The 20,252-nt window shown below is 35.0% G+C and overlaps 1 protein-coding gene across 1 annotated transcript in view; it reads right to left on the reverse strand.

Annotated features, from left to right (window-relative positions):
• The window catches only part of LOC100762108 (bifunctional heparan sulfate N-deacetylase/N-sulfotransferase 4), a 274,005-nt gene that overhangs the window by 242,969 nt on the left and 10,784 nt on the right, over window positions 1–20,252 (reverse strand). The window lies entirely within an intron of this gene.

The following is a 20,252-nucleotide window of genomic DNA, read 5'->3' on the forward strand; positions in this document are numbered from 1 at the left end:
ACTGTCACTGAACAACTGACCCTCTACCATCCGTGGGTCCCCCTTTACTCTGGAGGAGCAATGCATATATTGCTATGCATTACTCTCAGGGTGTCTAGACACTGAAATGCCAAACATCAGTCAGATTCACAGTGTCCAAGGATCTGGAAGTTCAGATACTTTTGTTGTTATATTTGATGGAGGATCTTACTGTGTAGCCAACCCTGACCTCAGACTTAACTATGCAGTTCAATCTGGCCTCAAATCTCAAACTCATAATCCTCCTGCCTCAGCACCTTTGGTGCTGTGGAATCACTGTCAGTGTAACCATATTTCACTTGCTCAGATCACTTTATCCGAGGGTACAGAATGCAGAACTGTGGAACAACTGCATTCCAATAGCTGCCAGTTGTCCCTTTCTATAGAGAACTGCAAACAGTATAGGCCAAACAGGGGGAACATCTGTCACCCATTCAGTTGTGGTAGGCCACACTGTGCCCTCTTCCCTGTTCAGGGTCAATGTCTTTGAAGCAATTTGCCATAGAGATTGTCACTGGAATTGAATAAAGCTATTTTTGTGTCAGAATCCCTTTCCTCCTTAGCTTTTAACTATATTCCACTTTCTTACATCCTACCCTAATCTCAAGCACTTCCTCAGGAAAAATTTCTGTCTCATGTCAGAAGAACCACCTGGAATGGGACAGAAGAAAACAAAAAGGGATTAAGAATATTAAGGGAAGATCCTATTGCTAAATCTTTTGGTTTTATTTTGTCTATTTAAAACTTTTATAAAGGTAGAAATATTATCTCAAAATGTATAAAATTTTCATATATGTATTTATATACATTTAAATTTTATTTTGTGATATTAATGATCATATAGAATACTAATTCTAGAAAAAGACTAATCTTGCTTGATTTTGGGGTTGAATCTGAATCAAGTAACTAGGAATTAAGTTTGTGTACTTAACAAAATATGAACTTTTAACCTCTCTGAGATCTGCCATATATGATATTTATGATATTTAAATTGGCTGCAGTGAATCATGACCAATCCTAACAGGGATCTTTGATGTCTCCAAATGGTTGATGGGACCCCACTCAAAGATTCCAACTGGACTGTGGTAATTCCACTAAGCTGACAAAAACCACCCAAGGATCATCTCTGGATTGCAAACCACTCGGGACAATTTCAAGCTGAGATGTTCCAGCCTCATGCACCATTCTAGCCAGTACTTTAGATAAGCCCTACACTTTCCCATTCATTACACAGATACTGGCAACAAATGATAGAGCTAGCTGTCCCAGGACATGATGATTATCTCAGTTTTCTCAGTGTCTCCTAGAGATACCTGCATCCCCGACCCACCCCAGACAACAGGAAAGAATCTAGAGAACATGACTCCCACTTCCCAATAGGTAGGGTGGGTGGCTTTGGTCATTCAGTGTGTTCTGAATATTTGTCATCATTTATGTGTGTTAGTTACAAGTTGTTATTGGTAATGATCAGGAAAAAAAGCTGAAGGAAAGAGATTAGATTTAGGGATCTTGTTCTTTAAAGTGGGGTATATAGAAATGATAGGATAAAAGGGTAAATTATCAAATCCACTTTTAAACTAACAAAGCAACTGCTACTCTTAAATATTTTACATTGGTGTAGATTTTTGTATCTTGATACAAATTTAAGATGAATTTTGCATATATATATGTATATATAATATATATATGTATATATATATATATTTCTACTCTTGTTTAAGTTTTTCTTGGTATGTTGATATAAATTTAAGCTCTTTTTTGTTAGAACATACTGTACATATGTTTCTACTCTTGTTTAAGGTATTATACTTATGCAACTAATTTAGCAAAGTAATGTAAATTTCTAGTTCTTGAAATTTATTATTGCAAAGTATTTAAGATAATACAGAAATGCAGGTTAGTAGTTAGTAACCTATTACAATCAAATTTGTAATCATTTTCAGTATGTTTTCAAGGTCAAACTGAGATATATTTTAGATAGACAGGTAGAGCTCAAACACTTTAGAGACCTACAGAATATGACATTTAAGATGTTTTTAATAACACAAGGCTTTTTATCACAATGAGACGTGTCTACTTCTGGCAGCATCAATCTATTTCAGAAAAGATGGTGGTCATTAAAGAATCTCCATATGGTTTTGGTTTTCCATGTGACAAAGTTAGCCACTGGGCAACAAACTGCCGTTGCCTTGACTGGCAACAGTATGCTGTACAAACTGGACAAGCAGGACAGAAGAGACAGTGACTGACAAAATTTGCCAAGATAAGGCAGGGTAGTCCTTCAAAATTTCTGATTCACATAAAATTCTGTCAGAAATTCTAAGTCTATAAGTCAAACAAGGATGCCCCAACATTACAGAAGAAACTTGGAAGACTGTTCAGGCAGCCTACTATTTCGGCCATTTCTATAGTTTTTGAAGTTGTTTTCTGTGTACTTCCTGTTTACTTAGATATTATATCTTTCTTTGGGTCTCTGATGGAGATGAAGATTAGATAGTTATAATTTTCCTGATTCCCAAATTTAGAAAATAAACTCACGAAAGAGGTGTTAGATTGGAAAACTTAAATAGTTTTGGGTTGGTAATACAAGTTAGGATAGAAAGTATATTTTGTACAAAACTTTAGATTCACCAAGATGGGATAGATAATGGAGTATTTTCTCTGAATTTGCCAAATGCAAATAGATTGAACATTTTGCATGTAATTCTTACTTGATAATTGTTCTTATTATATATAGTTTTACTATCTTGGAGTTAAAAGTTTTCCTTCTTATTTAGACATAAGGGAGAAATATTTTGTGACATGATGATCACAACCTGACAGTAAAGTTTGCTTTGAATCAGAGGGCAAAAATAGCTTAACCTTAGAAGTTTTGGTGGATACAGAGAAATGGTAGAGTGGGGCTTAGAGAGAGTCTGGACCATTTGGAGGGAGGAACAAAAGAGAGAGGTGGTCACCTCTCCACTGCTTCTCTTATCATTAAGGTTTTTACCCTCATGATTGACTCCTGAGTTTTTATTGATAAAGAATTATTAGATAAACACTTCACTCTTTTCCTCTGTGTGTGGGAGTTGGGGTGAGGGAAGAATTTCTGTTAAACTGTGTTTATGCTTATGTTGTAATGCTGTTTATTCAGAAATTTGGAACATTGGGTTGTAGGATGAGTGACAATTCAAATATCTTTTTCATCTCTGACTTCTTGATATTTGTTAAAGAATTTATCACTTGAAAGAAGGCCCACTAAAAACAAACTGAACAGAAAACTGTCACAAAACACTAATCCTTGAAAATTACTCACTGTTAACATATTCAAATATATTTCAGATAGTGATAATGTTTGTCAAAATATATGACTTTAGCTGGGGTAAATAGCACCTTCTAACTGGTTCAGAACTTGGTGACATTCATTCATTTACATTGAACTGATATATTTCCCAAGACGTAAGATTGGGAGAGACAGTATACAAATGCACAGAATTTTAATACCATTTTGTTGTAGGCACAGAAATAAGATAGATAAAAACTGTTTTTGATTATACCAAGAAATTACCCAAATAGACTTGATGGTCACAAGTTCTCATTGTAACAAATATTTAATGTCTTTAAAAGTATTGAGAAAATTAAATAATATAATATATGTCAGACTTACATTTTAACAGTTTAGAAATGTTTATATTTTACTGTAACATAAATTAGTGAAGTTATGCATTTATGACATTTACATTATTGTACACAATTCACCAAGCCCCCAAACTAGGGAGGCACATATTTACTAGAAAAAAATCATAGTTTAGCACATATGTTGTCTTGATCCATGAGTAATATTGTAGATTTTTTTAATATATAAGAAATTAAATAGCATGCATATTTATCTCATAATACACAGTAAAAGCAAATAATTGAGCTTAATCTATTGATTTTGATTTCAATTACTTTATTTGCAAGGAATTTTATAAAATGTGTTTTTACTTTAGAATGGTTTTAATAATGTGAATCATATATTTTAAAATTGGTAATAAGAATACAATTTTGCTAAAAGCAAAATTAGATGAATTTGGCTACTACATTTGACATAAAAAGTATGTTTCTACTAATTAGGGCATGCCTCTCTCTGTGTGTCTTTCTGTGGTGTTTCCCTGGTTTTATATTGGCATTGTGGATCTGATCTCAGGTCCTCCTGTTTGCACAGCAAACGTATTATCTAGTGAGCTCTATCTTAAGCCTTGGGAAGTTGAATTTAATAACAGATGCATTGAGGAAATTAACTCCACTACACACTAACATTTTTACCTCACCCTCATTCACTTGGTAGTAATAAAATAAACAATATTTTGATTGTACCAATTTTTCCTGGTGTGGCACCTAATGAGATACCACTGCATGATAAATGCAAGAATGATTGTTTTTAAACTGAGTAAAATATCTTGTGGTAGAACAGGAAGATTGTAACTTTTGACCTGAAAACCTTAAGAAGTATTTACCGATATTTTAGCTAATACTTAAAATAAAGTTTTAAAATTGTAATTTTGTTATGTGAGACATTTGATATTAGAATAGTTGAATGATACTATCAAAAGACAATATTCATTCCTTAATTATATGAACTTGCCCTAAGGAAAATCAGATTCTTAAACCGGAAACAAAAAAAAAAAAAACCATGACTTGTCATTAGAACAAAACACAGTACAGAAAATAAATCTGAAATGGAAACAGTTCTCTCACATCCAGCAAGTGGCAGACTGAGATTAAACAGACAACTTATATACAAATTGTGGCCTAACTTCTGAATCAACTGGCAAAGTAAGCATTTGTGAGCATTTTGAAGTCTAGTGGAGAAGTAGAAAAGGCATTTGAAGAACAAATGAACAAATGAGATAGGTTCATTTCTCTAGAATTATGACACAACTCTTTGAGGACACCTGATAACATGGGTTCTCTGAACCGCGAAAGTTCTGGGTTTCACCATCTCTATATATAATCATGTAGTCCAGATTAATATCCTTTTATTTGCTACATTCCTTTCTGGGAAATTCTTAATAAATTTTAGAATTTCAGGCTTTGGCACTTGGGGAACACTTTATGGCTAGGTAGCTGTCAACCTTAAATGATGAATACAGTCCTACATAAAATGAAGCATAAAGATATAATAATTTCTCAAACATGTAACTCAGCTATACTACTTACTAAACTGCTAAAACTGCTAACCTGGCATACACTTATGCTGTATAGGAAAGAGGAGTCCAAGTAAGGAGATTGAAGATTATGGGCCTTCATGACCTTGGTCCCTCTGATGCTGCCTCCTGAGCTTCTTCCTCCTAGGTCCTTTAAATACACAGCTTGGTCGATGACATGGCTACTTCTTTTACTGCTCCTAATTTCCTTAAATAATAAAGTTTATGTTTCATCATTCCATGCTATTGAACATAAAAGGGTATGTAGCACATGTTAAGTTTGTTTCCACGTAAGAGAAAAGGAAGAACTGGGAAAATAAATGCTTGTATGTATGAGAGGCATCAAATCCTTGGGATCAGGGACAACCCAGATCGTTCCAAGGGGTTGTACCAAGGAAGGAAGGGAGTTTTGATAGGAAATAGCTGAGTACTTTCACTGCTATTTTGTACAGTTAATAAGGCAACATTGTTTCCACCTATTTCCTTGGTATATTCTAGAGGGTATAGGATTTCTGTTACAACCACCTGCATGTATTAGTAAAGATTGGAGATTGGAATGTTTTCTCTTGACACCTTAGGGGGATGCACCAGAGCTCTTTTAAAAACTAAACCAGTGCACCTTGCTGTGAGTCATACATGTAGACTTCACCATTACATAATAAGGCTTCTCTGTCTGTGAAAATTAGCCTAAAAATATAGGGACTTGATTCTTAATGTGTTCTCTTCCCCTGGCTGATCAGTTAGCAAAATGGAGACGATGTGAACTCCACATCTTCATTTGAAAGGAAACTTATGCTGGTTCACACTTATGAAAAGGCAAGAAGTTACTTCTTCATTCCTGTGTCATTGACTGGTATACACCCTTTTATTATTTATCAATTTGAAATAAAAGAAAACTTATCCTCCATTCTAGTTGACACTCATGGTGAATCCTGGATTTTGCAGTGTTATTTAATGTGGTGTGGTTCAGTGCAGGGAAAAGGAATGCCTAATGTGAGCCAGCAGTTTTGATTAGTGAGTTATTGAGAAACAAAAGAGATGTATAAGTGATAAGTGACAAGATGGCACGCATCAGTTGAAGTCTTGCAGGGTATGCAAGTGTGAGAGAGATGATGGCAAAAGAAAGCAATGGAAAATTAAACTTAGCAGAACAATACTACTGTGCTCACACCACACCTGCTGCTCTCAAAGCAGATGTATACTTAGGAAACAACACTGGCCACAGGGCAGGGATAGTCTAATTTTGGTACTGATAATTAGGTATCTTTATTTTCACCTAAATTACAAATTGCTTCCTTGTTTTAATTCTATAAAATTGTAAACATTACATGAGATATAATACTTTCAAATGCCTTTTCCAATGGTTCAAGGTGATTTAAATTGTTCCTATAGTTAGTTCACCATTGTCTTTCTTATAAAGTATTCAAATTTGAAAAAAATTGCACTGCTATGATCACGTATGCACTTAGTAACATATAAGTGGTAGTGTTCGTTTACACTTTCACAAAAACTGAGGACACTCCTGTAGTCTGCTAAGTTATATGTAATCAGGACAGGGTTTGGGTGGGGTTTACAGAGCTAACTTAGTTTCAAAAGGCTACTGATTTGCCTTGGAGGTTCTTTCCAATTTAATTTAAGTTCCTTATCCAGGGAGCAGCTTAGATGATTTGTGGTTTCATAAAGCATTCTGAAAGGCCATTTCATTGGCCATAGGAAATAAACTTGAAATCAGATTTCCTCTACCAAGTCTATGATAGAATGCCAGTTTCACAATGTGCAGTACAACTTTTATTGGAAATTGTTGTATTGCCATAAAGCCAAACCCTTAACTATATTTCTGGTCATGCTCAGTGAATAAATATTTATGCCACGATTTAAGCATAGTTGTTCACATCCACAATTATTATTGCACACATTATTTTCCTTATTCTCAGAGACTGATAATCTTTTTTTAAAAAAGGTTAAATTATAGAAAAAATAAATGTTCATGTGTCTGATTGCTTCTGGTCAAAAATTTCAGTTGTGAAAGCTTGGCATAGTAGGTTTTAATAACCATAGCAACAGAAAGTCTGGTGAGAAAAAGGTGCATCATTTTAAATGATTCTTCCCCCTTTTTACTTCTTTCCCCTCTTACATGCAGTGCACACCAGCACATTGCTTGGCTATCCCGTCCTTATATGGGGAATTGTCCTTAAAATTTCAATTTAAATGGACTTAGTATTTCCCATACATCATACAATTTATGCAGCTTTTATATCCATCAGCTTTTCAACATTAATAAAAATAGACTTGTGTTAAATTTGCATGTTAATGTAAGTTTAGTTACAAACACCTTGAGTAGCTTTACCATAATGCCCCTGGCTTACTGTTTCATTTCATTTTCCTCCATCATACATGTATTTTTAAAGTAAAATACTATTTGAAGAATAATGAAACATGTCATCAAATATTAGTTCATACATAACATCCAGACTCAAATGTAAGAGCCTGCCATTCTTGAAATTGCATTTATTAATATGGATCCAGGCAAATAACATTCCTATGTGAAAGGATTGATGAACAAGAAGTCACATACTGTCACTGGTCCTGTGATTTTAAGAATAAGTTGAAGTAAAGAAAAATCACACAGATAGACAATGCATTTCTGTAGAAGATAAGTCATTCATAAAAAAGCATCCATATATTCATTTTATTTATATACATATATTGCATATGTGTATCATATTATTGTGTATTATATATGTGTGTCATATAGATTGCACATTTATTCTATGTATGCATATAAAATCATTGTATATATTATCAAAGAGAAGGTAACTCAACAATAAACAGTCAGAGAGGTTGATAGTTTATATTTAGCCACTGTAAGAACAGAAACAGGTTATCTCTACTTCCCCATTCTCAGTCCAGCCATTCTATTCTGAAGCAAACCCCTGTTGTCAAGCGCCTCTTTCTTCCCTACTACACACTTCTGATAAGCTTTCATTTCCTCATGCTGCAGCTCTCCTTAAAATGGGTCTGGGTGACCATACTCCCACCCTCTTCTTAGATCTGTTAGACTGAATTATAGTGTGCCCATTGACACTGATAGGACTGATTGGAACTCTGACTTTGAGTCCCTTTTCATAAAGGACTTCAAAGTCTCACTCTCACCCCTTGCCCACTGGAGTTCATGTGCATCTCCACCTCCTATTTCCCCAGTCTTTTTTCATTTTTTGATCCCATTGTTGCCATGATCCAGACCTGACCTTTCCTACTTATTGTTTAGCATTCTATAACTACTGAACAGCCACACATTCCATACTGTGTGCTTGGATAGCTGCTTACTACTCTAACTCTCACCCTGAATGTGAACCAAAGTGATGTATGATGGGATTTCTCCCTCTCTCACTCCCTCCATCTCTCCTTGTCATCTGTATTCTCTGAGAGTTGGTAGAATATATATCCATGTCCTCTGGCTTTCAGAGTTTCCATGGAGAAGTACAGTGTAATTCTGATAGGTTTGCCTTTATATGTTACTTGGCCTTTTTCCTTTGTTACTCTTAATATTCTTTCTTAATTCTGTACATTTGGTGTTTTAATGGGAGTTTTAATGGGGAGTTTCTTTTGTGGTCCACTCTATTTGGCGTTCTGTAGGATTCTAGTACTTTCATTGGCATAACACCAGTAGCACAGACACTGATATCCACAATTAATAAATGGGACCTCGTGAAACTGAGAAGCTTCTGTAAGGCAAAAGACACAGTCAACAAGACAAAATGATAGCCCACAGATTGGGAAAATACATTCACCAAACCCACATCAGACAGAGGGCTGATCTCCAATTTTAAAAAGAAATCAAGAAGCTAGTCTCCAAAACACCAAATAATCCACTTAAAAAGTGGGGTACAGAACTAAATAGACAATTCACAATAGAGGAATCTAAAATGGCTGAAAGACACATAAGAAAGTGTTCAACATCCTTAGCCATCAAGGAAATGCAAATCAAAACAACTCTGAGATACCATCTTAAACCTATCAGAATGGCTAAAATAAAACACTCGAATGACAGTTTATTCTGGAGAGAATATGGAGAAAGGGGAACACTCCTCCACTGCTGGTTGGAGTGCCAACGTGTACAGCCACTTTGGAAATCTGTATGGAGATTCCTCAGGAAAATGGGAATCAGTCTACCGCAAGAGCCAGCCATTCCACTCTTAGGCATATACCCAAAAGAAGCACATTCCTACAACAAGGACATCTGTTCAACTATGTACATAGCAGCATTATTTGTAATAGCCAGAACCTGGAAACAACCTAGATGCCCCTCAACTGAAGAATGGATAGAAAAAAAAAGTGGTACATTTACACAATAAAGTACTACTCAGCAGGGAAAAAAAGGCAATGGAATCTTGAAATTCGCAGGCAAATGGATGGAACTAGAAGAAACCATTCTGAATGAGGTAACCCAGTCACAAAAAGACAGACATTGAATGTACTCACTCATATGTGGATTTTAGACATAGAGTAAAGGATTGCCAGCCTGCAGTTCAGGCTGACAGAGAGGCTGGTAAACAAGGAGGACCCTAAGTGAGACATACATGGTCCCCTGGAGAAGGGGAAGGGGGCAAGATCTCCTCAGCAAATTGGGAGCATAGGGGAGAGGAGAGGGAACTAGGAGAATGAGAAGGGGAGAAGAAGGATGCAGAGGACATGAGGGAGCAGAAAATTTGAGGCGGGGGAAGAATAGAGGATAACAAGAATGGAGACACCCTAACAGAGGGAGACATTTTAGGTTTACAGAGAAATCAGGCACTAGGGAAAAGTCTGGAGATGTGCAAATATGACACCAGCTAACAATCTAAGCAACAGAGGAGAGGCTACCTTAAATGCTCTTCCCTGATAATGAGATTGATGACTGACTTATATGACACCCAATAGCCCTCATCCAGCAGCTGGTGGAAGTAGAAGCAGACACCCACAGCTAAACCTTGAACTGAGCTGAAATCCAGATGCAGAGAAGGAGGACTGATGAGCAAAGGAGTCATACCAGGCTGGTGAAACCCACAGAGATAGCTGACTTGAACAATGGAAAACTCTTGGTCCCCAGACTGATAGCTGGTAAGCCAGCATGGAACTGATTCAGACCTCCTGAATGTAGGTGTCAGTGAGGAGACCTTGGAAATCTATGGGGTCTCTTGTAGTGGATCAGTGCTTATTACTAGCATAGGAATGGACTTTAGGAGCCCATCCCACCTGGAGGGATAATCCCTGAGCCTAGACACAAGGCAGTTGGCCTAGGCCTTATCCCAAAGAATAAGACAGACTTTGAAGACCCCCTATGGAAGGCCTCACCTTACCTGGGGAACAGAAAGGGTATGGGATGGGTAGGGCATTAGTTGGGGGGTTAGGGGAGGAGAGGAGAGAGAGGGACCTGGGATTGACATGTAAAATAACTTTCTAATAAAAAAGGGAAAAATTCAAGATGAAGTTGTATCCTGAGTGTAATTTTATAATACTTAAGTGACTGAAAAATTGAAGCAGTTCTTACAGTTTGACCCTCGCAATGCTAATGAGAATGTGCTTCCAACTCATATACTCACTTTTGATGTGCATTCTCTGCTTAAAATCAAGCAAATTTATCTGCATATTGCTTGATCACTAGAGTAAAATAACAGCAAAGAGCAAATAAGTAATCATTGAACAGCAGTGTCAGCGAGATGGCTTAGTAGAAATGTAATGAAAGGTAATGAAATTGCTCCATAATTTTAAAAACTGATCAGATTCAACCACACTAACACAAACATGTTAGAACTGTTCAGAGCTCAGATTCAGCAGTCCATAAATGCCTTGATGCTGAGTAGAAATAGTGGCGTTCCCCCATATATAAGATGGAGAAGAACTGAAGAATTTACACAACATCAAGCTCTGACTACATATGCATACACACATTCAAACACAAGCAACACACACACACACACACACACACACACACACACACACACACACACACACACACCTACTTCTGCTGTATTTCAAAATCATTGTTGCTCCTTACAGCCCATAGCTTTGCCATTACTATTTTCATTAATGTCACTCACTTGCATCACTATTTCACTCCTTATTCAGTAATAGAACCACAATAAAGGCAAAAGTTATGTTCCAATCATGAACATATATAGCTGAGTTTTCATAATAAAAATTGTTTAATATATTACTACAGATTTGCAGTTAATATTTGACACACACAATTGAGTATTTTTATTTCATTCCTCCAAGAATGAAATATCTGGCATATGTTATTGAGTGATTTGCTCATAGTGATTAGTTTGTTATATGTGACTAAAAATTTCTACATATCAAGTCTCCCAAACCAGAGGAAGGGTTATGTTCAGACAGGAGAGTACTATTTGTCTACCAGCCTGATGGTTTTCAGAGTCAAGCATGTGGGTTGATTACATCAATTTCAAGGCTCACAAAAGTGTTGACTGCTGTTAAATAATGAAGTTAATAAGCAGATGCACATGTGTATGTTTGCTTAAATCCATGAGAGTTTGCCAGTAAGTTAACATGGCAAATACAAAATAAGTATTTTCTGTTTGTTAATGTGAGATCACAAATGCAAGCAGATCGCGAAAATGCTTATATTTCGAAATCAATGTGTGTAGAACATCTAAAGGCAATTACTTGTCCTTAAGACACCTAGGGGAAAAGAATTAACTTCATAGCTTTTCTCCCACTGCACTGGAGATATTGAGTATGTAATAAATATAGCAATTATGTTGAGTGTGCATATATGAATGTGTTGTGTATGTTCACATGAAGAAGCAGGTGCATAGACATGGTGTGAGTGTGTGTGTGAGTGCGTGTGTGTGTGTGTGTGTGTGTGTGTGTGTGTGTGTGTGTGTGTGTGTGTGTGTGTACCCGCGCACGCGAACATGCAGACACTTCCACATATGTGGAAGCCAGAACCTGATAGTGGATGTCTTCCTCAGCCGCTCTCACCTCACAAATTAAACAGTCTCTGGCTTGAACACAAAGTTCACTGATTCAGCTTAGCTAGGTACCCAGGATGTCAAGTCCACCCATTTGTATATGATGTTAGGTATCTGAAATCTAGTCCTCACACTTCCTGGCAAATAATTTCCATACTGCTACTTCTTTCCAGTCCTAAAGCCAGTTGAATCATATCAGTTACAGTAAGTGATGGTGCTATACTGATTATCCCTATCTTTGTATTTGAATGGCACCATCATATTGAGGATATCTGTAGTGTGTAGTGATTATATATGGTTTATGATTTAATAAAGCTTGCAGTAGTGCTATACACATTTAATCCCAGGACTCAGGAGAAAGGCAGATGGATCTCTGTGAGTCCAAGACCACCCTGGGCTACATGACAGTGAATCAGTCTAAAAGAGAAACAGAGCTCATACCTTTAAATCCCAGCACTAGAAAGGTATATAAGGAAGAAGCAATGGGTCTCATGTGAGAATCAGTTTTCCTTCACAGGGAAGACATGATCTCCATTTCATCCTCAGTAGAGGTAAGAGCTACTTTCTGGCTGTTTTGCTTTTCTGATCATCAGCTTGAACCCCAGTATCTGTCTCTAGTTTATTATTATTATTATTATTATTATTATTATTATTATTATTATTATTATTATTATATTCATGCTACAGACATCATTACATATGAAAATGTATATATGTCAAATTCTCATTCTGAAGCAAGGGCGATTTAATTACTAGATGGGTATATTCTAAGCTTGGGTGTGACAGTGTCTTAGGAACATGCTTACTGTGTCTTCTTCCTATATTCTGTGTTGCGATGTAGAAAGTGATTTCTTTTATTTCCATTACATTTGGTTAATTTGAAATGTATGTTATTGTTTTTCTTTTTTTCCAAAAAAAACTACTTTAACACTGTTCACCTTATTTATTATTCTTTATGTTATAGGACACATTAAATAAAGACATGACTTTCTCTGATTTGAAGCAAATTCAGCAATGTTTGAATTTAGCATTTTCAGAACCAGTTTCAATGTCAAGGTCTCTTTCAATTTCCCCTCTTTTCAGTGGCAATGGAACAAAGTTAAAATTGTACTCCACTGGAACTCCCAACTTTTATTATTTTTTTAAGGTAGAGCAGTATGAAGGACTTAGAATTATATACCCTTTGCAGGTAGTAAAAGTTAATTGTGCTTTTTATTAAAAAATTAAATGGTTTCATAAAAGTGAGGACAGATGAGTAGCTGAAGGTGTGAAAAGCATCCTAAAGTTACAAACACACACAGACACTCTCTCTCTCTCTCTCTCTCTCTCTCTCTCTCTCTCTCTCTCTCTCTCTCTCTCTCTCTCTCTCACACACACACACACACACACACACACACACCATCATCATCATCATCATCACACATCCTAACACACACATAGCAAATTAGATTTACTAAAGCTAGGAACCAAGATTTCATGATTTTTACATTATTACAAAGCACTAAGTGGAATTGTGGTTGTATACTTCATAACATGATGATGAGCAGCTAATAGGTATATTATCACCACTTGCTAAATAAACAAAGTAGACAACTGATTTCTGATTCTATACAATGCAGTAAAATGAGACCTGGTCAAACCAAGGCAAAGAGATGAGAAATTTATTGGTGGGGGCACTAAGTCAGGGTATGAGCATCATAATTTTATTGAATGAAAAAATTACAAAATCACCAGAAGACATCAAAAATGAACCATTAGGAGTTTAAAGTTTTCTTTAAAAATTGGCTGGAGCACCTTTTCATGTTTATCATTTCCCTTTTCATTCACTTCTCCTATCCCAATTGCACATAGTGTTTAATCATATGGTCTTTAAATGAGAGAGTATTTTCAGGGTTCCTCCATTTGGCTCTAGCACCAGCCTCAGTTACAGCCACTTCAGATTTTCGGAAACCCCTGAGACCAATGGAAGCAAATAAATTCCAAAAGGCAGACAAAGAGGAACACCCAAACTCCTGAGGCTTTTGCAAGTGTTCATGGCCCCCATGCAATCTATTAGGCAACCTTACTAAAGTTTCAGCATAGAAAGTAATTGGCACACCTGCTTGGGGCCTTATTCCTACTGCACCCCAAACCTTTTATTGTAAGAACTGTTTTTCTAGTTTTTCCTCATGCCATTGCCTTTGTAACTTCCACACAATTCCCATAGAAAACTTTATGGTTTGTCCTGCTGCAATGCACTACAATAGCAAAGGTCATTTAGTTATATAAATCATTCCAGAGGAAGTCATTTATACCTCTGGGAAAATTCTGTGTCTTGGTAATCAGTGCTTTTCTATTTCATTCTGTAAAATGACACAGGCTTTTCCCCATTTGTACTGATGGTAAAAAATAAAAAATAAAAAAATGAACAAAAATAAAAGGCCCGAAAAGGGTTGCAGAACTGCCTCACCACAGATGGCCATACATCTCAGTTTGGAAAACTTTGTGAAAGAATGAGTTAAAACACCCTGTATAAAGCATTGTAAGTTTTAACTGCACATACAGGATGCATTCTTTCTTCACAGACCAAAGAAGTTTTCTACCATCAAGTGTCCTGCAAACTGCTATCAAATGAGTTAATAGTAATGACCTAAAGAAACTTAGGAACCAGCTTTAAACCTGAAATGTTTATGCTTACATGAAGTTAACTTGGTGAAAACTTTAAAGGGCTGGGTGAAGGCTAATTGGGAGAAGAACTTGCTGCATGAGTCTGAAAATGCACATCTGGATCTTCAGCACCCACATAAAGAATGTGTGTGTTGGCTTGTGTCTGTAACCTGAGCGCTTGGAAGAAGGCATACACATGGATTCTGGTGTCTTTCTAGCATGAAGAAGCTATAGCCACAGCTGTGAGCTCTAGCTTCATTGGAGAGCAATGGAAGACATCAGTTGTCAACCTTTGACTACCAGTCAGAGGTTTGGAGGATGTGAAGATGCATATGTATACCTAACACCTCTCTCTCTCTCTCTCTCTCTCTCTCTCTCTCTCTCTCTCTCTCTTCTCTGTCTCCTTCTCCTCCTCCTCCTCCTCCTCCTCCTCCTCCCTCCTCCTCTCCTCTTCTTCTTCTTCTTCTTCTTCTTCTTCTTCTTCTTCTTCTTCTTCTTCTTCTTCTTCTTCTTCTTCTTCTTCTTCTCTCTCCCTCTCTCACACACCCAAGATAAATTAGAAACTTTAAATGTGTGTCATGAATTTTGAGCATAGCATAGTAAGAAACAAATGATAAGGGTACATCTTAGGTATGACAGATATTGCTTGGGGGCATTATGAAAATCCAGGAATTTAGGAAGTAATAGGATTTGCATTTCCAAATAGGATTTGTACTACCCAGCAGCAAGCAGTATTTTATAAGGACACCTCTATACATACTAGCACTCTCCCTTATTCTCACAAAGTTGCAATTAGTCTCCTGTCATTCACAAGGGATATTGCAGGACCTTAGTGCTTGCCTGGAGACACAGATGACATTGAACTATTTCACGAAGCACTTGTCATGTGCTGTGCCTACACCCTGTGCATCTTGAAGTATGTTTGGTTAGCTAGCAGAGATCTGTCCAAAGCAACACAGAGAAGAATGGTGCAAGAGTTCATCACGCTTCCTATAACTGCATGCAAATTAAAATATGTCCAATTTAAAGCTATTCTCAGTCTGTGGTTCTATCAATACAGAAATGGTAGGAAGCAAATTCATGGACAAATAGAAACTGATGCTGTCTTGACTACTTGTAGATATAATTAGGCACTTAGAGGAGGAAACAATGTTTAAACTAAATAAATTAGATGAATTTCAATGCATCAATAAATGACCTGCTTTTACATCGATAACTTAGGATTTAAAATGATTTCCAATAACCTATATAGAGATAAAGTTTTAGCATATAACTCCATTGTAGAGTATAACTAAAATAGCCCCAAAGCTATCTAGTCTATTTAATTATAGTTAGATTTATGATACTCCCATGGTAGTTTAATGTTACAGATAGCAAAGCAAAGTATGGATTGTTTAAAAAGCTCTAGGAGCCCTAGATAGTTTATATATAAAACAATAATTTTGCACAGTAAATTATTTTACAATTATAAATTGAGTAGCAAAACATGATAAATTGAAAATAAAAATGTTGAAAACCAGTTCTTCTGCTCTCTCTAAAATTAATGCTTACAAGTCTCTTTATAAAATGAATTGTATCATTCAGCACTGCTCACTAATAATATAGGGGCAGGCACACAGCTGTAATCATTAAAATAAATTTGGGTACCTCGAGGAATAAAACAAAATATTCCCCAAGTAGGTTTTCTGTATATACAGAATTTGTTAACAAAGCTAGAATTTTGATTATTTTTAGTTCATACATATTTTTAGATTTTCTCATAGCAACCTTTATCAGAAAAGAAAGATAAACTCATCAAGCATCTTATATTAATTTGATAATGTATATTGAATATTAAATATCTTTGAGAAAATATCACTTTTAAAAGTGTTTGTAAGCAGGTAAATGATTTCTCTTGCAATGAATTTAGGTTTCAGATCAAATCATCTCAGCAAATTTTGCCCTGTAATTTAAAATATATTTTAAATATTCAAGTTAAACTTAAATATGTATCTCTAAAAATTATTATGTGTGAATGCAGTGTTTTGGCATATGTTTCCATGAATACTATTTATTTTTGTTACATTTTATTTTATAATTATTACCGGTATACTTGGTTATACTAATATACATTTTTTAACATCAAGAAATTATTGTGAATTGTTTCAAATGGGTTTGGTTCATTGGCTTGTCATTCTAGTTCCAGGGATAGTGAGGCAGGAGAATAATGACTGAGATAAGTTTAGGCTTCATGTTGAACTTTAGCCACTCTGGTATATATAATAAGAACCTTTTTAAAAACAATTAAGAGAAAAAGAAAGAAAGAAAAAACAGAAGAAAAAGAAGCAAACAACGAATTATCACTGATATCTTGAGAGTAGCAGATAGTAAATAAGTACAAGAGTTTTCATTTTGTATTAACTACTTTGAACAAAACATTTGAGCAAGAAGGAAGGATTTAAATCACTCACCAAGATATTTCAAGATCTTATGCACTCTAAACCCAGAAAAATCATTTGTCATGACACGAATGGATTGTAAAAGTTAAATTAAATATGCCTCTCTCATATTTAATTAAACAATTGAAAGAGGTACTTACATATTAAATAGTAGTATCTTTCAGGTGGGTAAAAGCCTTCATGTATTTGTTATTTATTAGAAAGCGATGAAACATCTACTGATAATGAACTCCAGATTTCATTATATATATATATATATATATATATTATATATTATATATATATATATGTATATATACATATATATATATAGTAGATAATTTGACAAATTAGATTCAGTGATCTTCATATGAACAATTCAGTTAGAATTACATAACCTCATAAAATATATGAGGTTATCAATTTAAAACATATTCCAACTTCAGAAATACTGCCGTGAGAAATTATAAATGATTTATTAAAATCTAAGAAAAATATCAAAACATATTTTAATAATAGAAATGTTCTTTGTAAAATTGTATTATTCAGTAGAATAACTTTTACAATTGGGTACAGGTCTTAGTACTGCCCATGGATAGATTTATTTAATTTTCACACAAAAAGAGCCTGTTGGTTGAGATTATTAGGATTAATGAGGTATGTGAAGGCCACAAGTTTTCTATACCTAGCACACAATTGTAGTTAATGAATAACAGTGAAGAGTCTTTTTTGCTCAACACATAGCATTTGGAACACTATTTTAATCTACCAAAGGTAAGTTTCCTCAATTATGTCTTCTTCAGTAAAACTTATGTCTCAATTGTATAGAACATTATTCATGCCAGAATTTTTTTAAAGAAAAAAAATTAAAAACTGAAAAAAAATATCTTCTCATCATTTACTTTCCATATTAAAAATAGCCAATAGAAACAAACAGAATTCTACTTCTTTGTTGAACTAACAAAGGACTAAACAACCACTGAAAAGATAACTCGGTGTTTTGCTTCCATTGTTGTTTTTAAGAAGGCAGCTGCCATTGAAATTTTCTACCTGAAGAATGCAATCAGAAGGATGCAATCAGGCTTGTGTTATCCTGAGTCATTAACAACATACCTGGGTAGGGATTTATTTTGGTTTATTCTGTTTCAGCCTTTATGAACAGGGTTTATGAATTGGAGAATCATTGTCATTCATTGATTTTTGAAAAAGTCACAGCTATTATCTCTTTGAATATTGCTTTTTTCTGTTATTTTCAGAAGGTAAGATTAGAGTCACCACTGAAAAGAATTAGTTTTCAGACTACATTATAATAGCAAAATCAATTTTATTCTGTTTCTAAGAGACACAACTAATTGAACAGAGAAAGTGGAAGTAAAAAGCACACGTACACACACACACACACACACACACACACACACACACACACACACACTTAGTTAATGACCAAAAATGTTAAATTAGAAAACTACTGGATGGAAAAAATATTCAAAAATAGGATTCAAATATGATGCTAGGTTTCCTTTTATAATGTAACAACTGAGGTACAATTTACCAGGAAGATGTTGTACTTCTAAATTCCATAAAGTTCAAAGAAAACCCCAATGGTTTATTGGTTTATAATATTAAGTCTTACAGATTGAGACTATTATTAAAATCATTGGTGTATTTATCAGTTAATAAAGATATTAAAACATTAAAAATAGATTATCAAACAAAAAATTTAAAAAAATGAAAACAACTTAACAACACAATGCTTTTGCATACAATGATTAGACATCTGCCCACTCAGACTGAAGGTGTGTCCTTCTCAAACCAGGATAAGAATGACATCATCATTTACTGATGATGAATTTCAAGAAAACTGGAAAAGATTGCCAGAATAAAAACTATAGAAGGAAAGAATGAATTAAAACTGTCTTAAACACTGAAGCATAAAACAGACCATGGAGAGGATGAAGAAAAATGAACAGAATTAACAAATCTATAGTGGACAGTTCAACTAAGACATTGGATTGGATAAAACAAAATGCACTGATTTTAAATTGAAATGTCACAAAATCAAATAGTAGCTAGTTTCAAAGCAGTATAAGGAGTCATTATTAACAACATAAAACAGGAATATTCAAGAAATAAAATAGAATTATTTCAGGAAAATAAAAACATTGTGATCTCAAAGGGTAATTTATTTTTAAAAAATGTTTCTTTAATTTTATGTGTATGGGTGTTTTGTGTGCATCTATGTGCACATAGTGCCCATAGATGGCAGAAAGGAATGCTGGAGCCTTTGAAAAGGAAGTTTTAGAAGGGTGTGAGCTGCCAGCTTGGTACTGAAATTTGAACCAAGAAGCCTCTGAAAGAGTAGCCAATGATCAGCCATATCTCCAGTCTTCACAAAGATATTTTAAAACTAAAACACTCCAATCAAAACAAAAATAACTTAGAAATTTTGAAATATCTCAAAATAAAAAATCTAAGCTTCAAGAATTTAGAAACTGTTTAAATAACAATAACACTTCAAAAACATGTACAATAGACAACACATGAATAAAAAAGTGATTTCAATCCTAGCACATGGTAGGATCATGAGTTTAATGCTATTCAAAGATCAAGCTCCAGGACAGCTTGGTTATATAGCTAGACTCTGTATCAAAATTCAAAATCAATAGTCAACTCCCAAAGAATCACACATAATGTATTAAATAATGATGTATTTTACTATGGTAAATTTTAAATATTTCTATAGACCAAATATTAAGATACATGAAGGAAAAGAATGCCTCATTTGCAGAGAAAAAATTCTTGTAAATGTGTCTTCTGAAATCATCAAACTGCATCTTACATCTAAAAGCCACATAAAGACAAAAAAATGTAAAATTGAAAAAAGAAAAGCAGAGGCTGTGCTAAATATGTGAATAAAGAATAGTAATTAGCCAGGCATTGGTGGCGCACGCCTTTAATCCCAGCACTCGGGATGCAGAGGCAGGAGGATCTCTGTGAGTTCGAGGCCAGCCTGGTCCCCAGAGATA

The sequence above is a fragment of the Cricetulus griseus genome (assembly GCF_003668045.3).
Source record: "Cricetulus griseus strain 17A/GY chromosome 1 unlocalized genomic scaffold, alternate assembly CriGri-PICRH-1.0 chr1_0, whole genome shotgun sequence".
In the NCBI taxonomy this organism is placed as follows: domain Eukaryota; kingdom Metazoa; phylum Chordata; class Mammalia; order Rodentia; family Cricetidae; genus Cricetulus; species Cricetulus griseus.